This window comes from Ambystoma mexicanum, chromosome 4q, assembly GCF_040938575.1.
Source record: "Ambystoma mexicanum isolate Mex_15411 chromosome 4q, UKY_AmexF1_1, whole genome shotgun sequence".
In the NCBI taxonomy this organism is placed as follows: domain Eukaryota; kingdom Metazoa; phylum Chordata; class Amphibia; order Caudata; family Ambystomatidae; genus Ambystoma; species Ambystoma mexicanum.
Window position 1 is genome coordinate 530,448,995 of NC_090928.1, and position 10,017 is coordinate 530,459,011.

Sequence of the window (10,017 nt, forward strand, 5' to 3'; positions counted from 1 at the left end):
AAAAGCACTAAAATTTTAGTTGTTTTCGCCCAACGTGGGGCTCGAACCCACGACCCTGAGATTAAGAGTCTCATGCTCTACCGACTGAGCTAGCCGGGCTCCTTTGCATGCCTATAGTTTTCTTCCCTATCCCTGCACTGCCGGTTTCCACAGATAGGATGCTGTGTAATCATAGGCTCTGGTGGAGTTTGGAAAGAAAATACACATCAGCCAGAGGCAGAAATAGTCTAAGAAAGTATCAAACACAATTACCAGTCAATATCAGAACGCTTTGAAGAATATAAAGAAATAGCTGACTGAACCTGTGTGAAAAAAAGTCTTATTTGTGTTTTCTCCACCTTATTTTATAATAAGATGATACATACTTTTTATTTTACAGTGAATACATTAAGGTATGGTATTGCCCCATTACACATCATCCAGACATGCATTCATATATTGCATGTTAACAATGAAAATATTGCAAATATTGTAAAGAGACTTTCAATTTCTATTTTTTTGGTCAAAAAGCACTACAATTTTAGTTGTTTTTGCCCAACGTGGGGTTCGAACCCACGACCCTGAGATTAAGAGTCTCATGCTCTACCAACTGAACTAGCCAGGCTCCTTTGGATGCCTATAGTTTTCTTCCCTATCCCTGCACTGCCGTTTTCCACAGATAGGATGCTGTGTAATCATAGGCTCTGGTGGAGTTTGGAAAGAAAATACACATCAGCCAGAGGCAGAAATAGTCTAAGAAAGTATCAAACACAATTACCAGTCAATATCAGAACGCATTGAAGAATATCAGGAAATAGCCGATTAAACTGTGTGGAAAAAAGTCTTATTTGTGTTTTCTCCACTTTATTTTATAGTAAGATGATGCATACTTTTTCTTTTACAGTGAATACATTAAGGTATGGTATTGCCCCATTACACATCATCCAGACATGCATTCATACATTGCATGTTAACAATGAAAATATTGCAAATATTGTAAAGAGACTTTCAATTTCTATTTTTTTGGTCAAGACATGCATCCAGACATGCATTCATATATTGCATGTTAACAATGAAAATATTGCAAATATTGTAAAGAGACTTTCAATTTCTATTTTTTTGGTCAAAAAGCACTAAAATTTTAGTTGTTTTCGCCCAACGTGGGGCTCGAACCCACGACCCTGAGATTAAGAGTCTCATGCTCTACCGACTGAGCTAGCCGGGCTCCTTTGGATGCCTATAGTTTTCTTCCCTATCCCTGCACTGCCGTTTTCCACAGATAGGATGCTGTGTAATCATAGGCTCTGGTGGAGTTTGGAAAGAAAATACACATCAGCCAGAGGCAGAAATAGTCTAAGAAAGTATCAAACACAATTACCAGTAAATATCAGAACGCATTGAAGAATATCAGGAAATAGCCTATTAAACCTATGTGGAAAAAAGTCTTATTTGTGTTTTCTCCACTTTATTTTATAATAAGATGATGCATACTTTTTCTTTTACAGTGAATACATTAAGGTATGGTATTGCCCCATTACACATCATCCAGACATGCATTCATATATTGCATGTTAACAATGAAAATATTGCAAATATTGTAAAGAGACTTTCAATTTCTATTTTTTTGGTCAAAAAGCACTAAAATTTTAGTTGTTTTCGCCCAACGTGGACCTCGAACCCACGACCCTGAGATTAAGAGTCTCATGCTCTACCAACTGAGCTAGCCGGGCTCCTTTGGATGCCTCTAGTTTTCTTCCCTATCCCTGCACTGCCGGTTTCCACAGATAGGATGCTGTGCAATCATAGGCTCTGGTGGAGTTTGGAAAGAAAATACACATCAGCCAGAGGCAGAAATAGTCTAAGAAAGTATCAAACACAATTACCAGTCAATATCAGAACGCTTTGAAGAATATCAGGAAATAGCTGACTGAACCTGTGTGAAAAAATGTCTTATTTGTGTTTTCTCCACTTTATTTTATAGTAAGATGATGCATACTTTTTCTTTTACAGTGAATACATTAAGGTATGGTATTGCCCGATTACACATCATCCAGACATGCATTCATACATTGCATGTTAACAATGAAAATATTGCAAATATTGTAAAGAGACTTTCAATTTCTATTTTTTTGGTCAAGACATGCATCCAGACATGCATTCATATATTGCATGTTAACAATGAAAATATTGCAAATATTGTAAAGAGACTTTCAATTTCTATTTTTTTGGTCAAAAAGCACTAAAATTTTAGTTGTTTTCGCCCAACGTGGGGCTCGAACCCACAACCCTGAGATTAAGAGTCTCATGCTCTACCGACTGAATCATAGGCTCTGGTGGAGTTTGGAAAGAAAATACACATCAGCCAGAGGCAGAAATAGTCTAAGAAAGTATCAAACACAATTACCAGTAAATATCAGAACGCATTGAAGAATATCAGGAAATAGCCTATTAAACCTGTGTGGAAAAAAGTCTTATTTGTGTTTTCTCCACTTTATTTTATAGTAAGATGATGCATACTTTTTCTTTTACAGTGAATACATTAAGGTATGGTATTGCCCCATTACACATCATCCAGACATGCATTCATATATTGCATGTTAACAATGAAAATATTGCAAATATTGTAAAGAGACTTTCAATTTCTATTTTTTTGGTCAAAAAGCACTAAAATTTTAGTTGTTTTCGCCCAACGTGGGGCTCGAACCCACGACCCTGAGATTAAGAGTCTCATGCTCTACCAACTGAGCTAGCCGGGCTCCTTTGGATGCCTCTAGTTTTCTTCCCTATCCCTGCACTGCCGGTTTCCACAGATAGGATGCTGTGCAATCATAGGCTCTGGTGGAGTTTGGAAAGAAAATACACATCAGCCAGAGGCAGAAATAGTCTAAGAAAGTATCAAACACAATTACCAGTCAATATCAGAACGCTTTGAAGAATATCAGGAAATAGCTGACTGAACCTGTGTGAAAAAATGTCTTATTTGTGTTTTCTCCACTTTATTTTATAGTAAGATGATGCATACTTTTTCTTTTACAGTGAATACATTAAGGTATGGTATTGCCCGATTACACATCATCCAGACATGCATTCATACATTGCATGTTAACAATGAAAATATTGCAAATATTGTAAAGAGACTTTCAATTTCTATTTTTTTGGTCAAGACATGCATCCAGACATGCATTCATATATTGCATGTTAACAATGAAAATATTGCAAATATTGTAAAGAGACTTTCAATTTCTATTTTTTTGGTCAAAAAGCACTAAAATTTTAGTTGTTTTCGCCCAACGTGGGGCTCGAACCCACAACCCTGAGATTAAGAGTCTCATGCTCTACCGACTGAATCATAGGCTCTGGTGGAGTTTGGAAAGAAAATACACATCAGCCAGAGGCAGAAATAGTCTAAGAAAGTATCAAACACAATTACCAGTAAATATCAGAACGCATTGAAGAATATCAGGAAATAGCCTATTAAACCTGTGTGGAAAAAAGTCTTATTTGTGTTTTCTCCACTTTATTTTATAGTAAGATGATGCATACTTTTTCTTTTACAGTGAATACATTAAGGTATGGTATTGCCCCATTACACATCATCCAGACATGCATTCATATATTGCATGTTAACAATGAAAATATTGCAAATATTGTAAAGAGACTTTCAATTTCTATTTTTTTGGTCAAAAAGCACTAAAATTTTAGTTGTTTTCGCCCAACGTGGGGCTCGAACCCACGACCCTGAGATTAAGAGTCTCATGCTCTACCAACTGAGCTAGCCGGGCTCCTTTGGATGCCTATAGTTTTCTTCCCTATCCCTGCACTGCCGGTTTCCACAGATAGGATGCTGTGCAATCATAGGCTCTGGTGGAGTTTGGAAAGAAAATACACATCAGCCAGAGGCAGAAATAGTCTAAGAAAGTATCAAACACAATTACCAGTCAATATCAGAACGCTTTGAAGAATATCAGGAAATAGCTGACTGAACCTGTGTGAAAAAATGTCTTATTTGTGTTTTCTCCACTTTATTTTATAGTAAGATGATGCATACTTTTTCTTTTACAGTGAATACATTAAGGTATGGTATTGCCCCATTACACATCATCCAGACATGCATTCATACATTGCATGTTAACAATGAAAATATTGCAAATATTGTAAAGAGACTTTCAATTTCTATTTTTTTGGTCAAGACATGCATCCAGACATGCATTCATATATTGCATGTTAACAATGAAAATATTGCAAATATTGTAAAGAGACTTTCAATTTCAATTTTTTTGGTCAAAAAGCACTAAAATTTTAGTTGTTTTCGCCCAACGTGGGGCTCGAACCCACAACCCTGAGATTAAGAGTCTCATGCTCTACCGACTGAGCTAGCCGGGCTCCTTTGCATGCCTATAGTTTTCTTCCCTATCCCTGCACTGCCGGTTTCCACAGATAGGATGCTGTGTAATCATAGGCTCTGGTGGAGTTTGGAAAGAAAATACACATCAGCCAGAGGCAGAAATAGTCTAAGAAAGTATCAAACACAATTACCAGTCAATATCAGAATGCATTGAAGAATATCAGGAAATAGCCGATTAAACTGTGTGAAAAAAAGTCTTATTTGTGTTTTCTCCACTTTATTTTATAATAAGATGATACATACTTTTTATTTTACAGTGAATACATTAAGGTATGGTATTGCCCCATTACACATCATCCAGACATGCATTCATATATTGCATGTTAACAATGAAAATATTGCAAATATTGTAAAGAGACTTTCAATTTCTATTTTTTTGGTCACAAAGCACTACAATTTTAGTTGTTTTCGCCCAACGTGTGGCTCGAACCCACGACCCTGAGATTAAGAGTCTCATGCTCTACCAACTGAACTAGCCAGGCTCCTTTGGATGCCTATAGTTTTCTTCCCTATCCCTGCACTGCCGCTTTCCACAGATAGGATGCTGTGTAATCATAGGCTCTGGTGGAGTTTGGAAAGAAAATACACATCAGCCAGAGGCAGAAATAGTCTAAGAAAGTATCAAACACAATTACCAGTCAATATCAGAATGCATTGAAGAATATCAGGAAATAGCCGATTAAACTGTGTGGAAAAAAGTCTTATTTGTGTTTTCTCCACTTTATTTTATAGTAAGATGATGCATACTTTTTCTTTTACAGTGAATACATTAAGGTATGGTATTGCCCCATTACACATCATCCAGACATGCATTCATACATTGCATGTTAACAATGAAAATATTGCAAATATTGTAAAGAGACTTTCAATTTCTATTTTTTTGGTCAAGACATGCATCCAGACATGCATTCATATATTGCATGTTAACAATGAAAATATTGCAAATATTGTAAAGAGACTTTCAATTTCTATTTTTTTGGTCAAAAAGCACTAAAATTTTAGTTGTTTTCGCCCAACGTGGGGCTCGAACCCACGACCCTGAGATTAAGAGTCTCATGCTCTACCGACTGAGCTAGCCGGGCTCCTTTGGATGCCTATAGTTTTCTTCCCTATCCCTGCACTGCCGTTTTCCACAGATAGGATGCTGTGTAATCATAGGCTCTGGTGGAGTTTGGAAAGAAAATACACATCAGCCAGAGGCAGAAATAGTCTAAGAAAGTATCAAACACAATTACCAGTCAATATCAGAACGCATTGAAGAATATCAGGAAATAGCCGATTAAACCTTTGTGGAAAAAAGTCTTATTTGTGTTTTCTCCACTTTATTTTATAATAAGATGATACATACTTTTTATTTTACAGTGAATACATTAAGGTATGGTATTGCCCCATTACACATCATCCAGACATGCATTCATATATTGCATGTTAACAATGAAAATATTGCAAATATTGTAAAGAGACTTTCAATTTCTATTTTTTTGGTCAAAAAGCACTACAATTTTTGTTGTTTTTGCCCAACGTGGGGCTCGAACCCGCAACCCTGAGATTAAGAGTCTCATGCTCTACCAACTGAACTAGCCAGGCTCCTTTGGATGCCTATAGTTTTCTTCCCTATCCCTGCACTGCCGGTTTCCACAGATAGGATGCTGTGCAATCATAGGCTCTGGTGGAGTTTGGAAAGAAAATACACATCAGCCAGAGGCAGAAATAGTCTAAGAAAGTATCAAACACAATTACCAGTCAATATCAGAACGCTTTGAAGAATATCAGGAAATAGCTGACTGAACCTGTGTGAAAAAATGTCTTATTTGTGTTTTCTCCACTTTATTTTATAGTAAGATGATGCATACTTTTTCTTTTACAGTGAATACATTAAGGTATGGTATTGCCCGATTACACATCATCCAGACATGCATTCATACATTGCATGTTAACAATGAAAATATTGCAAATATTGTAAAGAGACTTTCAATTTCTATTTTTTTGGTCAAGACATGCATCCAGACATGCATTCATATATTGCATGTTAACAATGAAAATATTGCAAATATTGTAAAGAGACTTTCAATTTCTATTTTTTTGGTCAAAAAGCACTAAAATTTTAGTTGTTTTCGCCCAACGTGGGGCTCGAACCCACAACCCTGAGATTAAGAGTCTCATGCTCTACCGACTGAATCATAGGCTCTGGTGGAGTTTGGAAAGAAAATACACATCAGCCAGAGGCAGAAATAGTCTAAGAAAGTATCAAACACAATTACCAGTAAATATCAGAACGCATTGAAGAATATCAGGAAATAGCCTATTAAACCTGTGTGGAAAAAAGTCTTATTTGTGTTTTCTCCACTTTATTTTATAGTAAGATGATGCATACTTTTTCTTTTACAGTGAATACATTAAGGTATGGTATTGCCCCATTACACATCATCCAGACATGCATTCATATATTGCATGTTAACAATGAAAATATTGCAAATATTGTAAAGAGACTTTCAATTTCTATTTTTTTGGTCAAAAAGCACTAAAATTTTAGTTGTTTTCGCCCAACGTGGGGCTCGAACCCACGACCCTGAGATTAAGAGTCTCATGCTCTACCAACTGAGCTAGCCGGGCTCCTTTGGATGCCTATAGTTTTCTTCCCTATCCCTGCACTGCCGGTTTCCACAGATAGGATGCTGTGCAATCATAGGCTCTGGTGGAGTTTGGAAAGAAAATACACATCAGCCAGAGGCAGAAATAGTCTAAGAAAGTATCAAACACAATTACCAGTCAATATCAGAACGCTTTGAAGAATATCAGGAAATAGCTGACTGAACCTGTGTGAAAAAATGTCTTATTTGTGTTTTCTCCACTTTATTTTATAGTAAGATGATGCATACTTTTTCTTTTACAGTGAATACATTAAGGTATGGTATTGCCCCATTACACATCATCCAGACATGCATTCATACATTGCATGTTAACAATGAAAATATTGCAAATATTGTAAAGAGACTTTCAATTTCTATTTTTTTGGTCAAGACATGCATCCAGACATGCATTCATATATTGCATGTTAACAATGAAAATATTGCAAATATTGTAAAGAGACTTTCAATTTCTATTTTTTTGGTCAAAAAGCACTAAAATTTTAGTTGTTTTCGCCCAACGTGGGGCTCGAACCCACAACCCTGAGATTAAGAGTCTCATGCTCTACCGACTGAGCTAGCCGGGCTCCTTTGCATGCCTATAGTTTTCTTCCCTATCCCTGCACTGCCGGTTTCCACAGATAGGATGCTGTGTAATCATAGGCTCTGGTGGAGTTTGGAAAGAAAATACACATCAGCCAGAGGCAGAAATAGTCTAAGAAAGTATCAAACACAATTACCAGTCAATATCAGAACGCTTTGAAGAATATAAAGAAATAGCTGACTGAACCTGTGTGAAAAAAAGTCTTATTTGTGTTTTCTCCACTTTATTTTATAATAAGATGATACATACTTTTTATTTTACAGTGAATACATTAAGGTATGGTATTGCCCCATTACACATCATCCAGACATGCATTCATATATTGCATGTTAACAATGAAAATATTGCAAATATTGTAAAGAGACTTTCAATTTCTATTTTTTTGGTCACAAAGCACTACAATTTTAGTTGTTTTCGCCCAACGTGTGGCTCGAACCCACGACCCTGAGATTAAGAGTCTCATGCTCTACCAACTGAACTAGCCAGGCTCCTTTGGATGCCTATAGTTTTCTTCCCTATCCCTGCACTGCCGCTTTCCACAGATAGGATGCTGTGTAATCATAGGCTCTGGTGGAGTTTGGAAAGAAAATACACATCAGCCAGAGGCAGAAATAGTCTAAGAAAGTATCAAACACAATTACCAGTCAATATCAGAATGCATTGAAGAATATCAGGAAATAGCCGATTAAACTGTGTGGAAAAAAGTCTTATTTGTGTTTTCTCCACTTTATTTTATAGTAAGATGATGCATACTTTTTCTTTTACAGTGAATACATTAAGGTATGGTATTGCCCCATTACACATCATCCAGACATGCATTCATACATTGCATGTTAACAATGAAAATATTGCAAATATTGTAAAGAGACTTTCAATTTCTATTTTTTTGGTCAAGACATGCATCCAGACATGCATTCATATATTGCATGTTAACAATGAAAATATTGCAAATATTGTAAAGAGACTTTCAATTTCTATTTTTTTGGTCAAAAAGCACTAAAATTTTAGTTGTTTTCGCCCAACGTGGGGCTCGAACCCACGACCCTGAGATTAAGAGTCTCATGCTCTACCGACTGAGCTAGCCGGGCTCCTTTGGCTGCCTATAGTTTTCTTCCCTATCCCTGCACTGCCGTTTTCCACAGATAGGATGCTGTGTAATCATAGGCTCTGGTGGAGTTTGGAAAGAAAATACACATCAGCCAGAGGCAGAAATAGTCTAAGAAAGTATCAAACACAATTACCAGTCAATATCAGAACGCATTGAAGAATATCAGGAAATAGCCGATTAAACCTTTGTGGAAAAAAGTCTTATTTGTGTTTTCTCCACTTTATTTTATAATAAGATGATACATACTTTTTATTTTACAGTGAATACATTAAGGTATGGTATTGCCCCATTACACATCATCCAGACATGCATTCATATATTGCATGTTAACAATGAAAATATTGCAAATATTGTAAAGAGACTTTCAATTTCTATTTTTTTGGTCAAAAAGCACTACAATTTTAGTTGTTTTTGCCCAACGTGGGGCTCGAACCCGCAACCCTGAGATTAAGAGTCTCATGCTCTACCAACTGAACTAGCCAGGCTCCTTTGGATGCCTATAGTTTTCTTCCCTATCCCTGCACTGCCGCTTTCCACAGATAGGATGCTGTGTAATCATAGGCTCTGGTGGAGTTTGGAAAGAAAATACACATCAGCCAGAGGCAGAAATAGTCTAAGAAAGTATCAACCACAATTACCAGTCAATATCAGAACGCATTGAAGAATATCAGGAAATAGCCGATTAAACTGTGTGGAAAAAAGTCTTATTTGTGTTTTCTCCACTTTGTTTTATAGTAAGATGATGCATACTTTTTCTTTTACAGTGAATACATTAAGGTATGGTATTGCCCCATTACACATCATCCAGACATGCATTCATACATTGCATGTTAACAATGAAAATATTGCAAATATTGTAAAGAGACTTTCAATTTCTATTTTTTTGGTCAAGACATGCATCCAGACATGCATTCATATATTGCATGTTAACAATGAAAATATTGCAAATATTGTAAAGAGACTTTCAATTTCTATTTTTTTGGTCAAAAAGCACTAAAATTTTAGTTGTTTTCGCCCAACGTGGGGCTCGAACCCACGACCCTGAGATTAAGAGTCTCATGCTCTACCGACTGAGCTAGCCGGGCTCCTTTGGATGCCTATAGTTTTTTTCCCTATCCCTGCACTGCCGTTTTCCACAGATAGGATGCTGTGTAATCATAGGTTCTGGTGGAGTTTGGAAAGAAAATACACATCAGCCAGAGGCAGAAATAGTCTAAGAAAGTATCAAACACAATTACCAGTCAATATCAGAACGCATTGAAGAATATCAGGAAATAGCCGATTAAACCTGTGT

The 10,017-nt window shown here is 36.5% G+C and overlaps 3 non-coding genes across 3 annotated transcripts; all 3 read right to left on the minus strand.

Annotated features, from left to right (window-relative positions):
- Positions 1-2,662: 2,662 nt before the first annotated feature.
- On the minus strand, positions 2,663-2,735 carry TRNAK-CUU (transfer RNA lysine (anticodon CUU)). The gene has a single exon. It is a non-coding gene; the product is annotated as a tRNA-Lys (tRNA).
- A 953-nt stretch (positions 2,736-3,688) lies between these two features.
- Positions 3,689-3,761, minus strand: TRNAK-CUU (transfer RNA lysine (anticodon CUU)). Its single transcript has one exon. It is a non-coding gene; the product is annotated as a tRNA-Lys (tRNA).
- Positions 3,762-6,924: 3,163 nt separating this feature from the next.
- TRNAK-CUU (transfer RNA lysine (anticodon CUU)) lies at positions 6,925-6,997 on the minus strand. The gene has a single exon. It is a non-coding gene; the product is annotated as a tRNA-Lys (tRNA).
- Positions 6,998-10,017: the final 3,020 nt, after the last annotated feature.